The sequence below is a fragment of the Pteronotus mesoamericanus genome, unplaced genomic scaffold, assembly GCF_021234165.1.
Source record: "Pteronotus mesoamericanus isolate MK-2021 breed Mesoamerican mustached bat unplaced genomic scaffold, CSHL_Meso_final contig_347, whole genome shotgun sequence".
NCBI classification, from domain to species: Eukaryota; Metazoa; Chordata; class Mammalia; order Chiroptera; family Mormoopidae; genus Pteronotus; species Pteronotus mesoamericanus.
Window position 1 is genome coordinate 14,288,548 of NW_026555137.1, and position 26,594 is coordinate 14,315,141.

Here is a 26,594-nt window from a genome sequence, read left to right on the forward strand (position 1 = left end):
TTGCTTTAAGACACTTAAGACAAATTATAGGCAATACTACTTAATCAGTAAACATCTATCAGCTAGAAATAAATGGAAGGCGAGAACCTGAAGCAATTTAAAAACTGTCAGGGAAGTCACCGATTGGAAAATGTAGTCACAGACTGTTCTGAGGAGCAAATTCACTCCTTTATTTCCCCTTGCTCCCTTTACAGAAAATGTTTAAACATGGGGGACTTCTGAAAGGGCGTTCCGTGATGGACAGGTAGACGTACCTGAGTCCATTCACCTATGCGGCTCAAGCAGCACCTCTTCCAAACTTCTGGACATTTAGGGTCATTTCTTCTTGGGAGGTCATGAAATCTTTGTCTTTCAACTACCTGCAGCAGACCTTCTACCAATGATCCTTGGCAGGTGGGGTTCCTACTAGAAACAGCTCTAACACAGTGTGGTCACACACCCCAACCAAGCAGGCTGGATCCCAGAAAGCTTTGCAGCAGATAAGCTACCAATCAATGGGCCACCTACCCATTCCATTAAGAGAGCTCCCACCTCTCTCCATGCCCCACCCCCCACCACATACAGCATCTTTTTTCTAATAGGTACCTCTCTGTCCAACAGAAGGCTGGTCTTTTACAATGAAAAGTAAATTTTACTCGCACGGCTTAGAAAGAGGCCAGAGACAGAATACCAGGGCTGAAACTTAATAACGTGGCCATCACACCTTCAAGAGGCTTCTGAACCCCTAGGCAGAAAGCAATGACTGGGCAGGAAACCATGTATCCTCCTTTGCCATACAGGGTATGGAACTCAATCTGATATCCAGTTGAGACTTAGGGTGTGGTCTCTTCCAAGGAGAAGGCCCCCTGAGCCCATTTCTGGGGAGCAAGGGCTGTGGAGGTGACTCCATGACTCCAACCAGCAGGATCCAAATTGCCTACAGATCCAGAACACATCAGGAGCATCGCCCTGAAATTTCCTTGCTTTCTCTAGAATAATGGGACTATGCAGGATGGTCAAAGAGATTGTTCAAAGAAATGATTCAACGTCCTTTAAAAGCAACATTTTCTTAAAATCAGAGGGTAGTCAGCAGTTACCTCTTCTAGAAAGAGAAGAAATGCTACAAGATACTGTCTACAAGGGCTTTTGCACAGAAAAACATGAGCTATGGGTAAGCTTAACAAGAGAATTAGGGATGATAAGATCATCATGTATAGAAAAATATATGTATACTAAACTGGTACTTAAAACCTACTTAAATTTACTGTTCTGTCTTTAAATGTTGATATAAGTTGTTTTATTAACTATTTCCAATCAGGTCTAATCAGTGATCTTATTAACCATTTAAGGGAAAGTTTTAATTTACAGAAAAACCATATTTAAATACCTGGGTAAGACATTTCCTAAATTATCCATGATTATGGAAGATGGACTTTATCAAGCACGTAACTATAACACAGAAACTACATTTTATCCAAGTTTTATGTGTGGAAAGCAAAGCACAATAAGGTTGCTTCCTGCACTCTGGCCTTGTAAACACAAGGTTATGAAGTGAAATGAAACCTTCAAAACTGGAATTCAAAACCCAACAAATACAATGTATGTTTGGCTTAATAGACAAATAAATTTAAAAGTGTTTTTTAAGAAGTGTTTCCTTCTGAAATTTTTAAAAGAATAATCATTTTAAAAAATATTTTATTTACTTATTTTTAGAGAGAAGGGAGGAGAACGAGGAAGAGCGGGAGAGAAACATTGTGTGGCTGCCTCTCATGCGCCCCCTACTGGGGACCTGACCCCCAACCCAGGCATGTGCCCTGACTGGGGATTGAACTACTGACCCTTTGATTTGCAGGCCAGTACTCGATCCACTGAGCCACACCAGCCATGGCTCCTTCTGAAATATTTGATGGATGCTGCCAATGAATATTTCTCAGTTTTCTTCTTAAGTTAAGCATTTTGGTGCAAACATCATCTGTTTTGGTAATGCATTAAATAAAGCATAGCCTCCAATCTACCCTGCAAAATGCCATTAAGTAATTGGAATGCAATTGAGGTTTAAGATGTTACAGAAATTCTGCCAAGATTCATTAGCTCCCCAAATTACCTCCAGTGTTTATTTGGTAAGAAAACAATGATAGATGAATCTCAGGAGGTACCTTGGGTGACCTTGAAGCTCTAGGTTGAAAACTCGATATATAAAACCCAAGCGTTTTTTTTTCTCATTTATTTTAACTAATGACTTTGATTATAATAGAAACAGGACAGAGCCTGTGTTTATTTACCTGTACACATGCCAGAATTTTATTTCCAAGACCATAACTGTATGCTAGAATGGCAGATTCTTGTATCAGTCAGACTAACTAGCTTGGGCTGTGATAACAAACAACCTCCAAACATTAGTGGACTATTTTTGTCTCACACTTCGAGTGCACTACGGATTTGAGGGGTAATGGGGTCAGAGCAGCCATCTTCTCAAATATTATTGTTTTGACCAAGGAAGAGTTTCCCGAGGGCCTCACACTGACAGTGAAACTCCCTTCTAACAGCAACGCTTCTCACTTGCACTCGTAGCTTATGTGGCAGGTCAGTCACGGGGCCCCATCCAGCCCTAAGGTGGTCAAGAGGTGCACCCGCACATGTGCTGTCCAAAGAGAGAGCCGGGAATGTTTGTTGAACCTCACTAATGACCATGACACTGGATATGGGCTTAAGTCTAAGCAATAAATACCGAGAAAAATAAGCCCAGTATTTAGGGGATAAAAGCCAACCCTTGGAGAGAATTTTCAGGGAAAAGATGAAAAGGCAGAGAAAAAAGCACGAGATGAGAAAATAGGCAGGCATCATGCATTTCAGGAAAACCTTAATACTGGGAGACTTAAAAATCACTTAATTGCACGTAAGTATGTATGATTACAAATACTTATGTTGCAACCTGCAGAGAAAAAGGAATAAAAAGAAAGAAAATGATCTCATGATCTCATAAATACTCCAGAGTGATAATGAGAGAGAATACATGTCTGAACATATGAATAGATAGATAGGCACTTTTTTCCTGGACAAATTATACACACACACACACACACATACACACACACACACCCATACACACATATATATATGTTCAACCTTCAAAACTGGAATTCAAAACCCAACAAATACATATATATACAAAACCCAACAAATAATATATAATACAATATATAATATATTATATATAATTATATTATATATAATAACAATAATATAATATAATATAATATATTATATATTCACATAATTAAACATATATCAAATAATCAAACATATATCTAGACTTTAGGAAGATAAACATCAAAACTACTCAGAAGAATTTAAGTTTTTATTCCATGGACAAAATCTGTAAAAGGGAATGTAGCCCACAAAGGATGGCGCATAACTATTAAAATGTACCTCTGACCATCAAAAAGCCATCAAAAGAATTCAGAGAGGCTATATGTAAAAGCATTCTGATTTAAAAGGACAGCTATAGAAGAATATGTGACCCAAAGAATGACACACATGTATTAAGCATCAAGCCTCAAATGAACCAAAACCCATGACAAGAGTCTAACGTGGGCGTTTTGTGAAAAGAAAAATTAAAAAACAAGAGCAACAGCTGATCGACGCATAAACCTGGTAATAAATAACCAAGGGACTGCAGAACCACTTAACTATGACTTTGCTTCATTTTTCTTTAGTCCAGATAGTCTCCATGTTCAAAGATGTAGAGCAACTAACTTAAAGGAGGAATAACTATCCAAGATGGTGTAACAAATCTGTGTGCGGGGTCTCCTCCACGGGGGATCATTGCTGCTTAGCTGCCGGAAGAGGCATCCCTGAGTGGTTTTTAAAGAATGAATGGGAGTTCTTCAGCCAGAGGAAGACAAAGGAATTCTGTGCCGAGGATGAGCTGGGATGGGGGAAGGTCCGTGGTACCAAACAACAAGGTGGGCAGCCCTGTGAAGTCCCTACGTGGTACGTACCAGGAAGCAGGGTTTTGCCTCCAGCTCCAGTACAGTCTATTTGGAACGGGGATTCTTTTGAGCCAAAGACAATTGAGACCCAAAAAACTCAGCAAGAGCTTTCTGCCTCTCCTTAAATGGCCTAGAAGTTAGATAAAGGGCCAAAAAGTGTGATGAGATCATCGGAGATATCTACCAAGAACTGGCGCTAACAAGATGTGGTGGCGGGAAGTCAACGGGGCTTGGAGACCTAAGTCCTCTTTGCGTCCCATTGCCTGGCAGCATGGCCAGCTTTTGTTTACCAAACGTTTGTTTCCCACCCTTTTATGAATCGCCTTCCTCCCCTTGAAGCCCCAGACTCCTACTCCTTTCCTTTAGTTCGGAGTGGCATATGAACTCCAATTGCCTGGCGCTCTGGACTATCACACGTGCAAAATTAAATGTTTGGTTTTTTTCCTATTCTCCTGTCTTGGGATAATTTGATTATTAGTCCAGCCAAAGAACCTGGAAGGGTAGAAGGAAAACTCTTCCTCCCCAACCGTATCGAGGCAGAAAGTCAGGATTGTTCACACCAGAGAACCTGAGATGCCTCTAGAACTTAGGAGAAAAGGGCAAGAGTTTGGCCAGCGGTGCATGGCAGGGCGGGTGCCGGAAAAGGGGGGCACTTGAGAGCCTGGCGAGGCGCAGAGAACTGCCGCAGAACTGGAAGCTGGAGCTGAACGGGGAACCGTGAAAAGATTGCCAGGGTAGCGAGAGCCCAGACGAGGCTGGTGTCCAATGCCTCCTTAATAGCTCTGCTTGTATCTGATTGGTTCTTTTTTTTTTTTTTAATTTGTCTCTACCTCCCCCCCACCTCTTTCCCTTGCCCACTCCCACCTTCCCTCCCTCAGCTCTTCCCCTTTGTGATTGGTTCTAACACAAATAACATTTCCACACACAGAGACTCACGCGGGAGTGTCAAGCGAAGACAATTCCGGGACTGTTTTGCCCCAGTAATGCAGGTGGTGCAGGTGGAACTGTGCCTTGGCAACTGGTCAGATTAGAAGAGCAAGATGTGGATATTTGTTTAGCCAGTTTGCAAGGAGGGTTTCAGGTCTCCTGAGGCTCCACGGGCAAGCTCCCAGCAGCTCTGTACCTCTTTTCTGCAAGAACCTGGAACCAAGACGATAGGAAGAATCCCAGGACTTTTACGGCAGATTAAGGGAAAGAGGCCAGGCTCCAGCAAGGTAAGGACAGGAAATTGGATGCAAGAAATGTGGAGCCCCCCGCAAATGTGGATACCTGCTGCAGGTATCAGAGCTCTCTTTCTGCTTTTGCAGAGCAGGAAATGCCTGTGACAATCGTTTAAGTCCTAAAACCCAGCGTTTGCAGACACACACAACCTCCCTTTCTCTCCTCCCTTACCATTCTATTCCCTGTTCACCTCATTGATTTTTCTCACTCCTTTTCCTCTCTTTCTTCCTCCCCGCCCCCCCTTCCTAACTTTAGACTGGTAATTTTTCTATTGGGAACCTGGTTGCTATTCAATGTTGAAGTATACAGAGCAATTCCTATTGGCATGGATGGGTGGATTTCATCCAAAGTATCCTGATTATAGGGTCTGTTGTGTCCTGAGTCTTTTTCTGGCTCTCTGTTTGTCACAGGGACACGCATATACCTGTAAAGCCCTTGAATATATACCTGAAAAGCCACACTGCTAGTGTGGCTTTTATCTGTGCAGCCCGCCCCTACTCCACCATCACACTCGCTAATAAACAGCAAGTTGACTGGCGGTTGAAATAGTTTTAGATGACTGTCAGGCCTAAATATTGATATTAAAGGAAAACTGGATTGAGGAAATTCAGGGGATCCCTCTATGTTAATATTTGACTAACTTCTGATTTCGTTTCCTGGCTGCGTAGTATCTAGAATATAATAAGCAAGTCAATATTTTCAAGTCTGGAGAAGGATAAAGTCATGGAGATGGATTTCACGGGAATCTTCTGGGCTGCAAGTATAAAAAGAAGCCATCCTGGCGATGAACTGCCCAGTCCATACCTGTATCCTGGTAACTGGATAATTCCATTTGAATTCAATTTGAATTAAATTTAAATTCAAAATGTCAGCCCAATGCTCCCAAGCACTGACACTCAAAACAAAGAGTGGAAATCATGTTCATAAAAACACAGACAAATGTTGGAACCATGGCTGAGATACATTAAGACTTTTATTTAATTTAAATTTATTTTCACGTGTCCCTTTCATATCACTGTTTCCCTTCTCCTCTCTCTAAAACTGAACAAACAAATAAATAAATAGTGTTGGTATACAATCATTTGTCAGTTATATTAGTTTCAGGTGTACAATATCGTGATTTGACATTTTTATGCCTTACAGTGTGATCGCCCCACTAATTCTAGTGATCATCTGTCATGCGTGTAAACCTATGACAATATTATTGACCAAATTTCCCTTCCCCTTTTTACCCATCCCCTCACCCCCTCCCTTCCGGTTACTATCCCTTCAGTCTCTGTCTCTATGAGTTTGTTTTGCTTTAGATTCAACATATAAGTGAATCCATATAGTGTTTGCCTTTCTCTCCCTGACTTACTTCAGTTAGTATAATATCCTCCAGGTCCATCCATGTTGCTACAAATGTCAAAATCCCATTCTTCTAATTGTATACACATTCCACAACTTCTTTATCCATTCATCTCTCCTGTGATAGACACCTAGGTTGCTTCCATGTCTTGACTATTGTAAATAATGCTGTAATGAACATAGGAATACATATATCTTTTCAAATTTGTGTTTTCAGGGTTTTCTTTTCTTTCTTTCCTTTTTTTTGGATAAATACCCAGAAATGTGGTCATATGGTATATCTATTTTTAGTTTTTGAGGAATGCACACACTGTTTTCCATTGGGGCTGCAGCAGTTCGCTGTCCATCCAGCAGTAGTGCACAAGGATTCCCTTGTTCCCACATCCTCGCCAATATGTTATTTGTCAATATGTTATTTATTGACTTTTTAATAATAGTTTTATGGCTTTGACTTAAGTCTTCAATTCATTTTGAGTTTATTCTTGTATATAGTGTAAGAGGGTGGTCCAGTTTCATTTTTTTTTTTTGCATATACCTGTTCAATTTTCCCAACACCACTTATTGAATAGACTCTTTACCCCACTGTGTGTTCTTGCATCCTTTTCTAAATACTAATTGACCATATAGGTGTGGGTTTGTTTCTGGGCTCTCATTCTATTCCATTGATCTGTATGTCTGTTTTTATACCAGTATTTGGTGGCCCTTCTACAGGGTACAGCAGAAGTAACACCTGCTTGAGTGTGGTTGGTGGGATAATATGGGTGTAATAATTTATAGTTTTAATTTGAACATTGCACATAAAATGTTATACGGTATGCTTGAGTGTGATACTGTTATGTTACAGAATTACATGCTTATGATTTTTGTAATAAAAGATTCCGTAACAAAAAAAGGGGTGTTACTTGTGCTGGATATGTCGTCTTAAATTATTTGAGATTTTACAATTTTCCTGATTGCTTTTCACTTCGGACAATTTCAAAATACACTCTAGGTTTTCAATTTCTCAGAGCCATAAAAACTCTTTAAAAAAACCTTCGAGCTATTTAAACATTGAGCTATATAAACTGTGGAGTACTGAATAGCATTGAAAACTGTAAACTCATCTAATTCTATTGTTGGGGAGGGATGAATTATTTTTTTCTTCTCTTGGGTTTTTTGGCCAATCCAGTAATTAAAATGACGTAAAACTGATTAACAAGAGGATATCAAATTTAATCTTACAGGGAACTTGCATACACAGAAGAGATTCCAAAGACAGTCAGGCAAAATGAGGCATAGATGTCATTCTGGACTAAGAAGAAGGAGGGACAGATCTGGAACTAACAAAGGAAGTGTGGCCAGCCACGGGAAGATGAAGAGAGTTAATGTTTCATAAACAAACGTTTGCTGGGCCATTCAGAAACACCGGGGCACAGAGCAGATTTGCTAGGTTGCTCCCTGTCTATCACCCCTGGTTCATATTAAACCTTACCTGTCTCTGGTGACATGTCCCTTCTATCTAAATTCTTTTAGACATCTGGGGAGAAGATCAAAGTTTCTTTCGGAGTCTTTGGGGCCTTGGTTGTTTCGGCCTAAAGTAAGCTGCATACCACTGTGGCACATGCTGAGATGATTAGCTCTGAACCTCTACACTGTCCTTCCAGGTCACCAGCAACTACAGCATAAAGTGGCCGTGGTCACTTAGATAGGCACTGTGTTCAAGTTCCCTGACAGTTTAGATCACACACCACAAATATCAGAAATAGTGACAGGTTTCAGTTATTCAGAAAGCGGAAGATAAAAGCACACTCACATCCCAGACATAGATGCCAGAGGATAAAAATCATACAATTTTTTAAAATACTGTTTTGTGGATAATATATCACTGGAATAGAAGCTTCGTAATAGCAGGAATTTTGTCTATTTTGGTGACCGATTCCCTGGGTCTAAAAGACCGCGCAGCAATAATAGGCACCCACTGAACATTTGTTAAATTGTGGGGTAAATATTATTAAAAACAAAATCTCCTTCTAACCCAGAAATTCTTTCCCCAAAGGAAGTAACGAAAGAAGAGACTTTTATTATTGCACGGGCATTAGCCAGAATGTGGTGCTCACACAGGCAATCGATCCCGAGAGATCCACAAGCCCCAAAGACAGAGGGAAATCTCACCCTGTTACACAGCCAAACACGCACAACCCACTGCATGCGTGCTCCCAAGGAGCAGTAACTAGTCCTCAAGTACAAGGACTTGACAACACCGTTTGTCGCTCATCCCTCACCTTAACTTGACCTGGCAGTTGGGGTGACCATCTGTGCCATCGAATCGGCTTTATCGGGAGGAAACACCAAACTTCTCAGAGCCCCCTGACTAGGCTCAAACCCTCTCACGGAACCTGGGGAAGGGAGGCCCGCTGCTCTGGCTCCCGGGTTCCTGCGAAAGGCATTCTGGGCCTTAAAGCTCACAAAAGGCCTGTCTAGTCTTCACAAAGATTTACATACATTTCAAAGAGAAGAGAAAAATACTTACCAGGACAACTTTCTAAGATAAATGTTCCAAGAAAAATGGGCAGAACGTCCATTTCCTTATTTTTAACTTGTATTTTTCCTTCCAAAATGAAGGAAGGTATTTCTACCATCCCGATTGCATTTTATCCTAAAAGGCAAGCGTACCTGTGGCCTTAAGGACTGGTGACAATATCTCTTAAGGGTTTTACCATACAAGCAGGATTGGAGAACGTCCAAATAAAACATTATTTACTTTTAGTAACAACAAACAAAATGCTTTACCTTTATATCACATGTGTAGACCAGACCGTGCATTGTAAGCTTGCAGACTGTTCTTTCCAATCATGAACAGCAGCGTGTATGCATGTGTAACTATGTAAACAACTGTGTAAACATTCATTAATGAACCTTTAATGCTTTAATGTTCTTCCAAGATCAAGGCAGGATTTTCAAAGCAACTAAAATAGTGTTGCAAAGACACTGATTAAACTAGGGAAGGCGTGTGAAAGGCACTATTAGATTAATCACAGGTACATAAATGCTATCTTAATTGAGCTAAAGAAATTCTTTGATTAAAGTTATCTTAATGATGATTCCAATTCACTTTTCATATGTAAATCAACCCACAGAGTGCTCAGGAGATATTAATTGGCCCTGAAATTAATCATTCCTTTGGGTTCAATTCTCTTGCTGCTAACCCCTCTCTCCCACCCAGATATTGAAGAGTGAGAAAGTGTTTCTTCCCTCATCACCAAGCACCCAAGATGGAGCCCTGAGAACTCCAGCATAAGCTCCTTAAGTGGAAAACAATAAAGTAATGAACATTGTATTGCCCCATAGTGAAGGATTTTTCTCTGTTATACATCCATTATCTTATGTTGTCCTCACAGAAATGTTATGAGTGAATTTTCGCAGATGAGAAATTAAGACTTGGGTGTTAAGCAATGTATCCATAGCTTGTAAACAGCAGAATGCAAATTAGACCCAGATCAGTTCAACTTCAAAGCATGCGCTTGATAAGGCATTTCTCTTCTGCAAAAAGCTATGGCCAGTGAAAAATAAGTTCAATTTACGCCCTTTAGCCAGGACCACTTAAGGAAATCTCAAATCATTCAGTATTAACTGCAGGAGCAAAGGACGAGCCCTCCTGGGGCCAGAGGAGAGCGATAGATAATTGGGGATGATTAGGTGCCTGTCCTGCTTTCTAGGTTTTCTTTGGTGTGTTTAGGTGTTTCCTCCTGCCGGCAACCGACCGAGGCGCCCAGCTTCTCAGGTGGGCAGCCTCTCTCCGTCACCCTCAGAACCGTCGGGACTGCCTGTGCACAGCCTGCCTTGGAGATGGGAAAGAATTAACTGAGAGCATTTCACTTTGATGAACAAACATCTCCTGGGTAATGGAATGTTTTCATTTTTAAAAAAAAGTGACAGTAAAAGCCTGTTTGTTTTTTGTTTGTCTAATTTTCCACTAAGTAAGCTTAAAAAGAAAGGAAAAAGGAAGGTGTCTTTTTTTTTTTTCTTGGTGTAAATGGGTTTGATTTAAGTACAGTACGTCTACTGAGTTAAGTAGCTACAAACTAGTCCCAGGCGTTGCGTCCAGCAATCCCAACAACCATGTGGCTGACCTTTTACTCCCTAGCAAAACTTCAGTAGAAAACACGCATGACCCCCTATGGTAATTTTACAACCAACTAAACTGCAAGGCAACACCCCAGAGCTATGGTGCTCTGCCCAGGAACAGAACACAGCCATGTTTTTGAGCCATTCCACAGGACTGGAACACAGGAGTGAAGATCTCCCATGTTCTTTTCTTGAGAGTAAACTTAAGTGACATGTATTCTTTGCAGAACATCAGAACTTTGAAATATTTCTTGGTAAGAATGAAACCGAGAGATAAATACGGAACTAGCAAATCGATCGAAATAATTAAAATGCCTTTCAATAATAGGTAAAGATTAATGATATTTAGAGTCATCTTAATTAGCTGGGAAGAGGATTCTTGGGCACTTTTAAGGAATATGCTGAGAGTAATGTTTCCCTCCCTATTTATTGCCATTTTGCCCTGGAAATATACTCTTATATTGTCACTTCATAGCTGTCTGGTTTTGTCAGCCAGGTTTCAGCTGGAGAGTCAATGTGAAGTAGACATAAAACAAAAATAAAAAAACTATACAGAAAAAGGCAGCACATGCATATATAAAAAATGGCTGGTCTGTTTCGAGATGCTTATCTCAGGTAAATATATATTTATTTGAAAACTGTCGTGTCATTATTCTAGGTCCTGAAACCAACAGTCCCTAAGATCTCTCAGAGGAGATTTATGGCAAAGACTCTCAATCTCAGATTCAGGTCCCTTTTAAGTCTAACTGAGCTTCACAGAGAGTTGAGAGTCCCCTAAAAGTCTATGCAAAGTTGTGTACAAATGTGTGGATTTGTATAATGCCATGTGAGAGGATTTCCTAGGAACTGGGTTGTAGTTTTCATCGGTTTCCAAAAAAATTTATAATTCAATAAGTTTAAAAGCCATATTATACGAATGTTTTTGGTATGTAAATCTAGAGTGTTAATGAAAACAAAGGACCAGTGGAGTTTCCCATTTTTTAAATTGGAGAAACTCCAATTTATGGAGTTTCCATAAATTCAGAAGAAGTATCTATTCTTTCTTTAGGAATATAATTTTCATTCTTTAGTCTCAGACAAGAGTGGTTACTGCACCATAAATAGTGATGAGTAATTAGAAAAATTAAAAAATACGGTGGCTGGTAAAAATAAGTGTTTTTGAGAAAAACAATCATTTAGGTCCAAATTAGAGAAGTACATAGAATCCCTGCTTCATGGTGAAATTAGGGAAATTCCACTTAAATATTCGACTTGTACCCCCTTTGGCTCCTGGAAAACAGCCATCCCAAATTGTGTACTTCATCTCTAACAAAGCAACAGTGTTACACCCTGTCTGAGACAATTTGCCTCCTGAGAATAAAAACTTGCATGGTTTATTCTGCATAAAATCATCTGGTTTTTACTCGCTGCAAATAATTGATTCTTGGCACCAGAACTTGAACTATGTACAGTCCAAGTCTGTTGAAATGACATTGAGATTTAGCTTAAACAAACAGAATCGAAGTCAAGGGTATGTTTTCTTAATGCTGTGGGTTGCCCCTGTTCTAATTAAATCTTCAAATGCCTGCAAAGATCTATACTAGAAATGGCAACGACAAATTCCAAATTCTAATTCAATGATACGGGGGGTCTTCGAATTCAGTGGTCTGTACGGGAAGGAGGAGGAAAACTGAGAGCCAGAGAAGAGGCCTCAGAAAAGGTGAGACTTTCTGTGAGTGACACATGGCGTAATCTGGGTGCCCTGACCCCCAAATCACACTTAAGGATGCCTATAAAAATGAAAACTTATTCAGGAAGCACCATATTAAGCAGCTATGTTATAATGCTGTAGCATATTTTATTGACCTAAGTAATCTAATAAAGAACTCTATCAAATTCTGGGAGAAGAGGAACTTGGGCAGCAGCTTTATGATATTAAAAGGGCAGAAGTCAATTAATTTTCAGCTGAGAAGGGAGTGTCAAAATAACTATAAGAATGAACATTACTTGAATGAATAACATATGGTAAGTATTGTTTTACATTATAAGGACTAGATGGATTCCTATGTATAAGACACTTATGCCCCTGTCTGGCGTGTGTAAATGTTCATTATATTAACTATTATTATTAAGGTATTAGTGTTATTAAAAGAGATCTTGGCAGTTACTCTTGCCTTGTGCATTTTGAAGTCAATATTGACTGAGGTTTCAGATTTAATAATGATTATTTTCATTACTACTTCTTTTAAAAATAATTATATGTAAATTCACAGAACAAACAAATATAAACCGCTTAAAGTGCTTATAAGCTTTGGAAAGTTTAACAAACAGAGAAGCCCAGAGTAATGGATTTTGGGATGAATAGTACGATTAGCTGAATATTGGAGCCCCAGAGCTGTACGGGCCCTGTGTTCATTTGCTGATGCTGCAGATGTGAGACCTGGCTCCGGGGCTGTGCCATCAGGGGCAGAAGCCAAGGTACAAAAATCATCACCAAAGAGAGGGGAGGCTAGAACCCCTTAGGGAGAGGGCACACCAGAGCTAGACGACCTGACTCTTCTCTCCTTACCCACCAGAGGACTGCAGATAAGGCCCCGTTGGGGCTGAGCAAAGTAGAAGGGAAAAAAATGGAAAATTCCCAGGAAATTACGTGTCTTCGGGCTTCTGCCCTCTTGGAGTTGTACAAAACCATAGCAATAATGTCTAATGAGGTTAAAGAAACAAAAATAAGATAAAAGATACCAGATACAGTCCTGGCTGGTATGGTTCAGTGGATTGAATGCCGGCCTGCGAACCAAAGGGTCGCTGTTTCGATTCCCAGTCAGGCCACATGCCTGGGTTGTGGGCCAGGTCCCCAGCAGAGGAAATGTAAGATGTCACCACATGCTGATGTTTCTCTTCCTCTCTTCCTCTTTCCCTTCCCTTCTCTAAAAATAAATAAATAAAAATAAAAAAAAGAATACCAGATAAAAGTAATATAGAAGTTTCAAAAGGTAGAAGGAATTATAATGTTCTAATGGCCATGCGTTGTCTCAGAGAAAGATAAAATCTACATTAATTTTAGGTTTGGATAAATTAAGTAAGAATATTATCATATCCAGAGTAACCACTAAAATAATAGAAACAGAATGAAACTTCCAAACTGATGGAAGTAAAAAATAAAAAAATAAAATATGCTTAGTCAATTTTTAAAAGGCAAGAAAGAACAGTTAAAGAAACACTAAACATATGAAATGAATGGAAAATATGAAATATGATAAATGAATCCAAATAGATTTGTGATTAATTTTATGTAAACAGAACGTTGAGTTAAAAGACAATTATTGTCAGACAGTATTTTAAAAGAAAGCACAATAAAATCCAACAATATGCTATTTGCAAAAGACAGTTCTAAACAAATACATTCAGAAAGGTTGATTGTTCAAACAGAGACAAAGATGAATAACTACTAATATAGAATCAATGAAACTGAACTCAAAGTGAAATAATATCCTTACTGATAAAGAGGCTCACTTCAGAAGGGTAAACATTTTCATTTACCATGAAGACAGGATAGGTTTGAATTTATAAGCACCAAATAACACCTTTAAAATGTAGAAAGAAAAAATTGGCAACTAAAAATAAGAAGTAAATAAATCTATAATCATAGTAGAAAATTAAAATACACACGTTCTAGTACTTTACAGCATAGGCGAGAACAGCTTACTAACTTACAGAATATTTGAACACCACCACTAACACGCTGACTCAGTGTGTTAATCATGCACAACACACATGCATCATTCACAACCTAAAGCTCTTTTTGGCCCCTGGAGTAGGGGACTTGGCTATTAATCACATGCAGGTATTTTTTATATACTAGGCAAATATAGTTTGCATATAGTCAGAGAACACATAACAAGTAGTAGCATTTGCTCAGTTGTTCCATCTACCTCATGCCTTACTTGAGCTCCCGATGATAGGAGATTCAACCTCAGAACACCTTTAACTAATTCATCAGCTGCCAGAGTGCATGGCACAGCTGGGAAACTGAGGCAGAGAAGATTCTTGGGGGCTTTCAGCGTGGGACGTTCAGGGCTTTTGGCCAGGCTGTGGTCACAGGTTACCAACAATTCATATCCCGTGTTTCATCCAAAAAACCCCTAGCATGGGTTTCTGGGCTGTGTGACTCCTCTTTCTCTGCCTCTTTCCTGTGGTCACTAGACTCCAGTGTGGCCCCGTGAGGCTCCCCTGCTGGCTGACCAACAGACGCACATCAATAGGTACCTAATGCCAAGTACAACAGGACACCTTTCCAACCTCTTAGTCCAATTTCAGGCTCTAAGATTCCACACAGATTCAAAACCACCCCACACAATCCTGAAGTTGTATCGGATTCTCTCGTATTTACTACACGCAGGAACGGACACGCCCCGGGGGGATCCTGGGGATTGCGGTGGCTGGGCCATGGGGCAGAAGCGCCGAAGCCGCCGTGCCACGCCAGGGACCTCGGCGTCGGCAGACCGGCGTCCTCCCCCTCCGCACCGTTCTCCAGCAGAAGTCACTGCTGTGTGACACCGGAGCAGCGACTGTCAACGTTTTTCTTCTTATGCCACACATAAGGGAATGACTAACATTCTGTGGCACCCCCAAAAATATATTTTTTGTTGATACGACAAAAAAAAAAAAAAAAATAGGTGTAATTTGATTCATTCACACCAGGCAACGGTTGTTGTGTCGGCTGCTGTCGACATGTTTTTATTTGACAGGCGAAGGGAAAAGAGGTCCCTGTCCCTCAGTAAATAGTCACCTATTGCCTGTTTCAAACACCGTTGCAGCGCCCCTGGGTGCTTGTCACCGCACACCAGTTGAAAATCACTGCACTGGAGCATCTGCGTTGCCATAGTAACGGGCATGTTTGGTTACTAGATTTGACGAGTGGGTGGTGGAGAGGGCTGGACAACCTGCAGAGGCTTGGGGGGACCCAGGCCGCGCGGGTGGGAGAGGCAGGAAAATCGAAGGGTGAGTTCAATCTGTGGCCTAAAGGGCACGGAGAGGCAGGGCGGAAAGCCTGACCGCAGGGACAGGCTGGGCCCGGGAGCAGGAATGAAGTGAAGATCCAGACCCAAGAGCACAGGGAGCAGAGGAGGGAGCCCAGAACAAAGGCAGATGAGGCACAGAGGGTGGGCGGATGCTCCCCAGAAGGGGGCTGGGCCTGGGATGCATTCCCAGGGGCACCCGAAGCCTCAGCCTCGCAGATGTTCGGGAGCCCCGGGGCTATTTCCATTTTGTGAGGCTCCCAACAAAGTACAAAATACATAAAGAAGAGAGAAGACTCACAGAGAGAGAGAGAGATCAGACTGACAGTTGCCAGAGGGGAGGGGGGTTGGGGGACTGGGCGAAAAAGGGAAAGGGGTTGAGAAGGACAGATTGGTAGTTACAGAACAGTCACGGGGACGTAAAAAAGGAGAGTGCAGGGCACAGTCAATAAGATTGTGATGGTTACGTGTGGAGCCAGGTGGGTCCTAGCAAGGTCAGGGGCATCGCTTTGTAAAGTATACGATTATCTAACCGCTACGCTGCACCCCCGAAACCAATACGGAATGATATTGAATGTAAACTCTCATTGAAAATGAATGAAAGAACAAAAACAATAGCTCCTACCGGGTTATGCAATAATGACATATTCTAAATGATTGTAAGTACCAACCTAATATTTTCACAACAAAAAAAATTAATGCACTGTATGTGATACTTGCAAGATGGTTACAGGTTTTATTTGAAAAACAATGATCGATGTCTAAATCTAAAGCCCCTAGTGAAGGTAAGGACAGGGACTCATGATACTCCCGCCTCACCCCACTACATCTTGGGTACCAGGCATGACCGTAGGGTCAGGATGACCTAATCTGACCAGAAATGGAAGCCGAGAAAAGCACCAGCCTTGGGGAAGACAGCGCTGAGAGGGATGCGTGGAGGGTGGAAGGACAGCAGGCGGGACAGATGCTATTGTTAGTGCTCCTGGGATCATTGTGGACACGCCCTCTGCATCCTCCTTCTCCGCAGGCTGACTCCGTACTTAGATGCCGTGTTACGTTAGGACAGAAACTCAGCCTCGGTCTCCTCTATTGCTTTTTGCTGTGGAAAATGGAGTCTGTTTTAACCCCATGAATTGTCAGCAGACTAGGCGATTGAAAATTGTTAAGCTTTCTAGCCTTCGCTTTAGCGAAGGCTAATGAAAGTAATCTCTGCCCTATAAAGAAGGTCTTCTGCAAGACGTCAGAATCAATAGGAAATATTTCAAATCATTTCATTGGGGTATTTATTTTTCTCAGTTCACAACACAGACAGTAAGATCTTTGCATGACCCTTGCAGTGTAGGTAAAGTAGCAGGTGTTTCTGAGGGTCCCCAGACGTGCTTGTACCCATTGCTGTCCCCACTCAGGCATTTCCTGCTTCCAGGAGGGCGGGCCAGCTCACGGCGGCCACTGCCTCTGGGCTCCCAGGGGAAACCCTGCTTTGTTTTCTAAGATCTTTACAAAAGACCACAGATGCCCAGCAATAACAGCCATGAACTTTTAAAGTATGCACTGCAATATAAATGTCACATTAATAAAATAATGTTAACCTTTACCATTATATAAGTGATTTAAATTCTACATTCACTGGACTAGGGGTGAATGCCTACATTTTCTCCACTTTACATCGCACATTCTTTAAGCTCACATTCTGTTGTTCACATGGCTTGTATGATTTCTTTAGAATATGTGTTCCCCCTACCCCGCCCTTTACATACACCCCGATCTCTTTCATGCTGTTATTTCTGGCTGTTTCAATGATACTAACTGTCAAGATGTCTCCTTGCTCAGCGCAGAGGGACTCAAGTCCCAACACCCATGACTGAGAAACTTCCAGAAGCAGCTTCCACCACCCCAGTGTGGCTTTGGTCCACAGTTTGTTCTGGTGGCAGTGGCATGGGGGCAGTGGCTTCTCTTCCCTGACTGTCCCATGCGTAGTTCAAGGTCTTCTGCGTTTTTCAGCGAGCAGCCGCAGTATCTTAAACCTGTAGTGTGCCCTTGAGTTTACAAATCAGAAACTACCTTATTAGCTTCCCTGGTCATGCGCTTCTTGGTTCACCTTGGCCAAAACCTTTCATTCCGAGTCTCTCTAATGTAATTTAGAAAAAACAAGTTTAATGTTTTATTATATAATAAAATACACAGATATAAGCTTCTTGCGTTCCAATCTATTCCAAGTAGACAACAGCAAATCTTTGATTCTGAAGATACAATGCAATTAGACATCCCTTTCTTAATTCTAAGTCCCAAGTGAGTTTTAAAAACCCACTAAAGTCCATGTGACCTAATATCAGGCTGCTGTTAGATCACAGAAAGGCAAGGGCATTCTCTTTGAAAAGCCTGATGACTTTCTTGCAGACAGAAAATTTCCAGGAAGTGATAACACCAGAGAGAAAAATGATTATTATATCTGTTACTGTCACTTAAAGTCATCTTGCGTAATGCAATAAATCTCTCCCTCTATGTCTCAAATGACTCCGTAGGCACATACCTAGGAGCAAGGGGAAGACGTGCATGAGGGATTCCAAGTTCACAGGGTTGTTCCATGGAGTAAATGAGATGATGCTTGTTGAGTACTTGGCACAGTGCTGATGGAGAACTCGACTCAATTGGCGTTGGTTACAATTATTGCTTTATCCAACCTCTCTCTCTCTCTCTCTGTAATTTCTAACAACTTGTATGTGCCTGCACTCTGGAGGTTCACTTAGTGGAATGTCTCTCCCAACTAAATAACAATCCAACTAAAAATGGTTAAATGTATCAATGGACACTTCTGAAAAGTGAATGGGCACATGAAGAGAAGTTCAACATCATTAATCAATGTGAAAATGCAAATGAAAACCGCAGTGAGATACAAAGAGCCACTGTGAAAAACAGGGAAGCAGTGTCTTAAAAAGTTAAATACACACTTATCATATGACCCAGAAATTGTACTCCTAGCTATTTACCTCCCTCCCCAAAATGAAAGTGTGTCCACACAAAGATGTGATGGAAAAGATCAGGGTAACTTTATCAGGGGTGGACAAAAATTCTGGAAAGAACTTAGCTACCCTTTAATAAAATGTGATTTATTTAATACAAACAAATCTAATGAAATTAAAAATAAAATTCAGAAATTTAAATTTAAAAATTTAGAAAAAAGTAGAAAAATCATTCAATGAGAAAATAGCGAGGTCTATCTTCCTAACGGAACACTTCAGCAATAAAGAAGTGAACTGCGACTATGCATAATGACATGAATAGATCTCAAAAACATATCATTCTAAGTGAAAGAAGCTAGAAACAAATGTCAGCACTTTGATTCCATTTCTATGACATTCTAAAAAAGTCAAATTATCATGACAGAAACCGAACAATGGTTGCCTGGGGCTAGAGCTAGCAGGAGGGGACTGGTTATCAGGAATGGTTTTGGGGCAATGGAAGGCTTTTATATCTTGATTGAGGTGGTGGCTACACAATTATATGCATTCATCAAAACTCATTAGGCTGTATACTTAGAACTACGTGATTTGTTATTTGTAAATTGTATTTCAGCAAAGCAAACCTGACTTTAAGATACTGAATATATAATCTCCAATATGTGTGTACTATATATACCTCTTTTTAGAAATTAAACCTCTTTATTCAGAAATTTAGAAAAATAAAGGCATGAAGAAAGGTAGGCATGCGTGAAAGAGGGAGGAAGGACGGTGAACTATGGAACACTGTTGTCGCCCTGGCTGAGTGGCCCAGTTGGTTGGAGCATCATCCTGTGCACCAAAAGGTTGCAGGTTCTATTTCCAGTCAGGGCACATACCTAGGTTGTAGGTTCAGTCCCCTGTCTGGGCACATACAGAGGGCAACTCGTTGATGTTTCTCTCTTACCTCAGTGTGTGTGTGTGTGTGTGTGTGTGTGTGTGTGTCTCACTCTCTCTCTCTCTCTCTCTCTCTCTCTCTCTTTCTCTCTTTCTCAAATCAATGAACATATCCACATACCCCCTGGTAAAGATTAAAAGAAGAAAAACACTATTTTTTCAGAGCAACTCTCTAGTTCAGGAGCAAACTTGAGAATATGGGAAGAGAGCAATCAAGCCATTTCAGCTGTGCCTGAACATTTACTTTCTATTAGGTTTTTCTCAATCTAAAATCCTGGAACGACTAAAGTGAAAATACCTTTCCTCTGTCTACTACAGCTAGGTACCCCAAGTACCTGTGAATAAAATGCCCACCGAATACGCCAAAGCCAACACAACCTACTAAAGCTTTACTCATCCCGTAGCTCTACTAACATCACCTCTCCCAATGACACTAAATGACGCCTTTCATGGCTTGAGATTTGGTTTTTATGGCTTGGCTGTCCATTACTTAAATGTATAATAACTAAACTCCTTTCTCTGAGCACAGCTTTGGGAATATGTAGGTAAGTCTGCAAAGTCATGGGGACTGCTTATGACTGTCATTAGTGAACCCAAGGTAGCAAAAGCTGTAAACCAGAAGCAGTCATTCTGTGAGACAGCACCCTGACCAATTACCTTTGTGCATGAAAGTTGAAGCAGTTCTTACCATGCAAGAAAATTAATCCTGCTGTGTTCTACTCTTTAAGGTACTGAGAAGGAAAATGCCAAAACACAGAGATGACAAATAAACCTCAATCTTTGCTAAACATTCCGATGCACCAGTGATACTTCCTGTCTTTATACAGACAAAGTATTTTTGACCTCTGTTCATCTGAAGCTCTCTGGTAGATCGTGAAAGGACAACACGACAAATGTAGTTCCTGCTCATTTTCTTTTCCTTCCTCAGCAAGTGTGCCATAGCAATGAGGGATGGAACTGAGAATAAAAGACAACAGCCTCGCCTCCTTCTCTGAACCCATTCTCTCCTGTGGAATGAAGGCAGGCAGACCATTTGAATTTCCCAAGCATCAGCAATCCTATTTGTAAAATAAGATTATCAGAGCCCATAAACTCTCCCATTGTTATTCGTACTAGAGACATGATGCCTCTCAGTGTTGCCAAGGTTGACTCCCTCCATGGCACCTGCTCTTTGACCTCACTTCGTTACATTTTAGAGATGGAAAGGTTGTGAAGGGGGTGGGGAGAAGAAGTAGGAGATGAAGTGAAGACTTCACAGGTTTGAAATCAGCAATAAAAATGGGAACGGCAGCTGCCTTCCCTTCATTCCTCATCCCCTCCTGCCCCAGGTCGCGTTCAGACGTATGGGAAAAACAGAGAAAAGTATCGAGGGTAGAAGCCATTCCTGCCCCACCACCAGATGCCCTCCCATGTACAAGGAGTGAAGTGGGAAAAGGAAAACCTGGAGAGTTGTCCCCACATTGCTCATAATTTACTGTTACATTCTAGAGAAGGAGGAAGTCAGGAGAAAGGAGCCAACGGAGAGAGAACCCAGCAAACGCTGATGCCAAGGAACTCGGCTCCCCAGGGAGAGAGAACAGGCTCCTTAGATGGGGCAGGTGAGATATTGGATTGCAAGAAGACTGGAGTTTCATTGACTCTTTGCATAACCATGGATAAGACCTTTCTGTATATCATGGTTTGCCACCTATATATTAAGGGTCAGTACAGAAACTCTATTCAGAAAATATTCATTTAATATCTGCTCTGTCTAGGCACACATTCCAGGCACATGCACCCTGGCCTTAAGTAGCTCACAGCCTGATGAGGGTAACAATGTGCGCTAAGTAACAAGAACCACGTTAGAGGCAGGGCAATGCTCTGGGAGCCTGAGAAAAGAGAGATTGCTCAGCAAAGCCTTTCCTTCCTCCTATCTGGCTCAGGATGGCTTTTCCCCATCACCTGCTGGATTTTCTGGGTTGGAAGCTCTTCTCCGGAACGCTGGTCATTGGTCTTTGTCTTTCAGTACTTACTGCCAAGCACCCTGTTAATGATCACTCGAGACTGAATTGACTGACAGTCATTTTTGATGACAGGTGGCATTGGGGGAGTGTGACCAGCCATGGCACTACAGTGGACAGGGAGACAAGGGGAGTCCCTTTCCACCAAAGTCTGTCACAGGTTCTTCCCCCAGAGACATAATCACTCCTGATTCTGACTCACTGCCTACGCTCGCTGGGCAGCGGAATTCTCTGGTCATTTGACAAGTAGCCCCGAAACATAAGAAAGTACGAAAAAACCTTTTTAAAAAATAATTAGCTACCCTTTCAGGGGTGAGGGCTTTTGGATGTAGGGAGAAAAGCAAGCGGAGGAAATCTATACAGAAAAGTGATTTTCAAACTTCTTGGATAATTCTATTTAGCCCAATTCTCTATTTTTTTAATGTGTCACCCAAATTGCCCTCCTTTTATCAACAAATGTTACCACTCTCCTGCCTTCAGTGGGAAAAGGGCCAAACTTTGGAGAGACCTTTCTCAATCCCTATGGCCTCTAGTAAGTCTATAGGGTTTGAATTCAGTCCACCTGGATTTGAGGCACAGGCCTGCTATTAACAATGGCCACTCTCCTTGTCTGAGCCTCTGTTCCCTTTTGTATTCCAGTTTTCATCTGTAAAATGAGGATAATAATTGCACCTATTTCATAGTGTCATTATGAGGCTTCAAGGAGATAATCCATTTAAAAAACACTTGGAACACTACCTGGTACACAGAATGCGCGCTCAGCAGCGTTAACTAGTGCTTTAGAACGTACTACCCTTAGTGTGCTCTGCTTGCAAAACCCATAGGAACACCTCGTCTCTGCTCTTTTAGACCATCCAGATATTCACCCTCCAAAAAATCCACAAAAAACAAAAAACAAAAGCGTGCTATTAAACTGTGGGCTTCAGGGACATTTAAAGCATAATAATATCTACTAGAGTACATTCTCTGCTACATGGTTTTTGCACTTGATCTTATGAAGCCTAAATTTCTTTTTCTACAAAATGAGGATAATATCTACTCCATATGTTTGTTGGGAGGATTACGTGAGCTAATATATGCAAGTTCCCTAGCAAGATACTTAAATTCGTCAATCGTGGTTCCTATCTGGCTAAGGAAAGTGGTTCCTCTCGCCATCCCTCCAGCTGAATTGGTCTTAAACAGCCAAGTTATATATAACTTAGAGCAATGTCCCTATTGGCTGTGGCTCATGGGACTTGAACAGCACCAGAGTTAAGGGACCCACAAATAAACTTGGTGGAAAAAGAAACACGCCTAAGAAAGATGAGTTAGACCAACCAAACACTTGCTTTGGGAAATTTTATTTGAGAAAATTGGAAGGGAATCAACTGTCTGCAGTGGAATAACAGAACTAGGAGAGATAATGAGATACAGTCTAGACCAGGAGGGAGCATGGCAAATTTAAATTACAAATAATTAGGAAAAAGCAAAAGCTATGATCATGAGAAAACATACACCAAATAGAATCTAAGGAGGCCAACAAGAAGAGATTAGAAGAAACATTTGGAAGTATTTGAGTTCCTTCAATGGTGATATACTTAAAAGAACACCCATGGTATTTTGCTGCTGACCTCCTTAACACATTCTCTTTCTGAGGCGGCATCAAAGTTTGGATTCTGTTCTTGGCTCCCCAAGCAGCTCCCCCTTCCTCTGTCTACAATAAGCCTTCTCCTCTCTCTGCTCCTTCCTTTCTTAGGCTAATCTGTGGGAGTCTCTGAAGTAGAGGCCCTTTCATTGGTGGGGCCTGACACCAGCTTCAGGTCGATAGTGTCAGAATTGCATGTAATCGCAGGATGTCCAGCTGGTGGCAAAGATTTAGAGAACTGGTTATTGGTGAGAGAAAAAGATCTCAGACCTTGTTATATTTCTCTAGCCCCTCATTTTTAACTTTCAACATGTGGTTAGTGAACGAATGGACTTTGTTTGACAAGTAGTCTAACAAATTTGTTGGGTAAATGTATGTGTGTGTTTTGGGAGGGAAGTGTTGTATGCATCATCTAAGACACAGGTTCTTGCTGCTCTAGAAGAACGAAAGACAGTTTAATGAGCTTGGGAAGTAGTAGTGAGGGGAAGCAGAGTTTGCTACCCCAAAATATGCCTTTTGGCGATATTGATTATTTTAAGCTGGCTACATTTAAGAAACAAAAGGCTCAGAAAGAAACTTTGAACTTCCCCCTTGGCGTGAAAGGGATTCGGATAGAAAAGCCTGCTTGAAGGAAAGGAGCTATCATCTCAGCAGGACTGGATCTAAGTGCAGCAGACAGGGCAGATCCAAGAAAAAGTCTGTTTGACAGACTCTCCTCTGTGTCCCATTTTCTGTGGGTGGCCCGGTGGCCCAGCAGCCCAGCAAGTATTATGTAGTATAGTTTGCTCTTTTTCATCTACTTGTGAATTGCATACTTTCCCTTTGAACTCCCAGACCCTTGCCTTCCTTTCCTTGTCCAGAATGGCATGTAAACCGCACTTCCCAAAGCCTCCTAAAGTCTCATATTCTTAGGGAACCCCCAAGGTACATATGAAGTAAAATTTGATTTTCTTCTGTTAATCTGTTTCACGTCAATTTAACTATTAGGCCAGCCAGAAAAATATAGAAGGGTAGGAAGAAAGTTGTTTTTCCTCTTCTACAGTTTTAGTGAGCCAACGAGGAGGAGGCAAAATAATTTTCCCCAAAAGGCATATTTTGGGGTTGCAAACTCTGCTTCCCCTTCAGTAGCTATTGAATCCATATTTGTTACTGAGTTCGATTCCTTGATGCTGCCATTTCTTCAAGTAGCCAATGGAGTAACAAGTGCCTAGTGACTAAGAAAGAATTAACTAATTAAAGATAAAAATTTCAACAATGTCACCATGCACTTGTATGATATTTTACAATATATAAAGAGCTTTCATGGACACTAAGTTTGGTTTCACAACTCTGTAAATTAAGCCCATCTTAGCATGGGAAAATGAAAGTCTACGTTGTAAAGCTAACAAACTATAGACTCCGCATTCAGACCCATGTCTTTTCATGTCAGCTCCAATATTTTCTTCCAGTAGGTGACAGTAAACCCCAACTAACCACAGATCAGAGTAGCCCACATAAACCCAAAGAGGGACATCATCTGTGTATAAATATGGGAGGCGTGTTCTAAAGCATAAGTGAATGATATTGTGTCGGGCAGGACCTGATTCTAGGGCAGAGTTGAGACCAGAACAGGGCTCAGAGATTGACCCACAGGCATGAAAAAACATTCACCTGGGAATATTGTCAAAATATATCTATCCCGATGTTCCTCTTTCACAGCCACACAGCAGTCTAGAAGTCATTGGGAATGCAAAATGTGCAGCATGCAGATTGTCAACTCTGCAGAAAAGTTCATCTCTCCAGTTAAGCTTGGTTGGATATATAGAAAGGGAATAGAAAAATATTTCTCTCTAATAGAAGAGAGAATGTTTTCAATATGTAAATTTCCTTGGCCCCTTCCAAAGTCCATTAATGTTTTCCTTTATCTTCGACCATGGATTTACTCTCATCCACAATTCTTTTCAGGCTTTTCCCTCAATGTTCTAACGGAATGCCATTAGCTACCATGTCACTTCTATTTTTAATGTTCTAATAAATGAATAGGTACTATTCATTGAGGGCATAATATATTCCAGACATTGTGCTATGTTTATTCATGTATTATCTCAATTTCTTTCCCCAAACTCTATTCTGTAGGTATTATTATTGCCCACTTGACAAATGAGGAAACTAGGTCATTGGGAAATAGCAGCTTTGACTCCAGGTTGTGTGCCTCCAAAGCTTGTCCTCTGACCATGAAGCTATACCGCTTCCAAACCCAGGTCTTTCGGTTCCCAAACATACCAATAATCTCTTTCCCTCTATATTTCCTTTCTTTCTTGGACTTTCTTCCTTTGGAACATTATTGCTTTTCTATACTCAGGAACACCCAGTAGGTGCAGTTTTAAACCCTAAGGAGCCCACTGAGGTCCCTCCAGCTCAGCTCCCTTCCCTTCTTTAATCCTGTACCTTTAATAAACCTTTTCATGGGAATGTTCCTCTAAAGTTCAGTGCTGATATTCATTACCAGCTCCGTTTATTCCGCCTCCCCTACCCCCCCGACCATGGATGACACTCCCGTTTGTCAGTCTTCAATCCCAGGAAGCCGAGGACCAGTGACTGGGTCAACCAAAGTGCCAGCTGGCTGGCTTCTTTATATACAAACCCTTATATTGGCCAGAAATAGTGCAGGGGTAGGGGCCACAGCTTTCTCAATGTCCTTTCCAACCCCACTAGAAAAAGCACGACCGGCAGGCAATTGCCTCAGCTTCTCTTTGGGAATCTCTCTTGTCTCGCTCTCTGCACACATTTCCCGACCAGCAGTTTGCCTCTGCCGTTCACACCCAATCCTACACCACTTGGGTTAGTGCAATGCACATTTGTTACGAATGTGTATAGCAGCCCCACTGTTCATGTTCTGCATCGTGGTGGCTCTGTGGGTACCGGTCCAGCGTCCAGCTTCAGCCAGGAAAAGATGAACCACAGTAGGAACACGGAGCAGCTGGCATGGCCTCTGCTGAGCGCTGCAGTCACACCCCAGCCACGGGCAAGAGGTTCCCTCTTCACAGTGTCCCATATCACGGTGCCCCACAGGGTCCCCTTTCCATCGCCAAGGCTGCTTCCGCAGCATGTGGCTGCTGTCAGTGCATTAGGCATTCTCATCACACCGGCGATGTTTCCAAATCTCTGTGCCATCACAGGTCCCTTCTGAATGTGGCACAAGGCCGAGGCGTGGGCGCTGATGTGGGGACGGCTCCTGAAAGCAGTGGTTCATGACAAATGTTCACAGGCACACACGGGTGTTAGGAGGGGGCTGTCATTATAGACTGCCATTTGCTCAGATGCTCCATTTAGTGAGACCTTGAGAGAAAACATGAAAAACACTTTATCTTTCACAAGAAATGCACTAGCACTGAATATTTCTCCAAAGGGAAAGAAGAAAAGAAATCTTGCAAAATGGCATGGTCTCAAATGCAAAT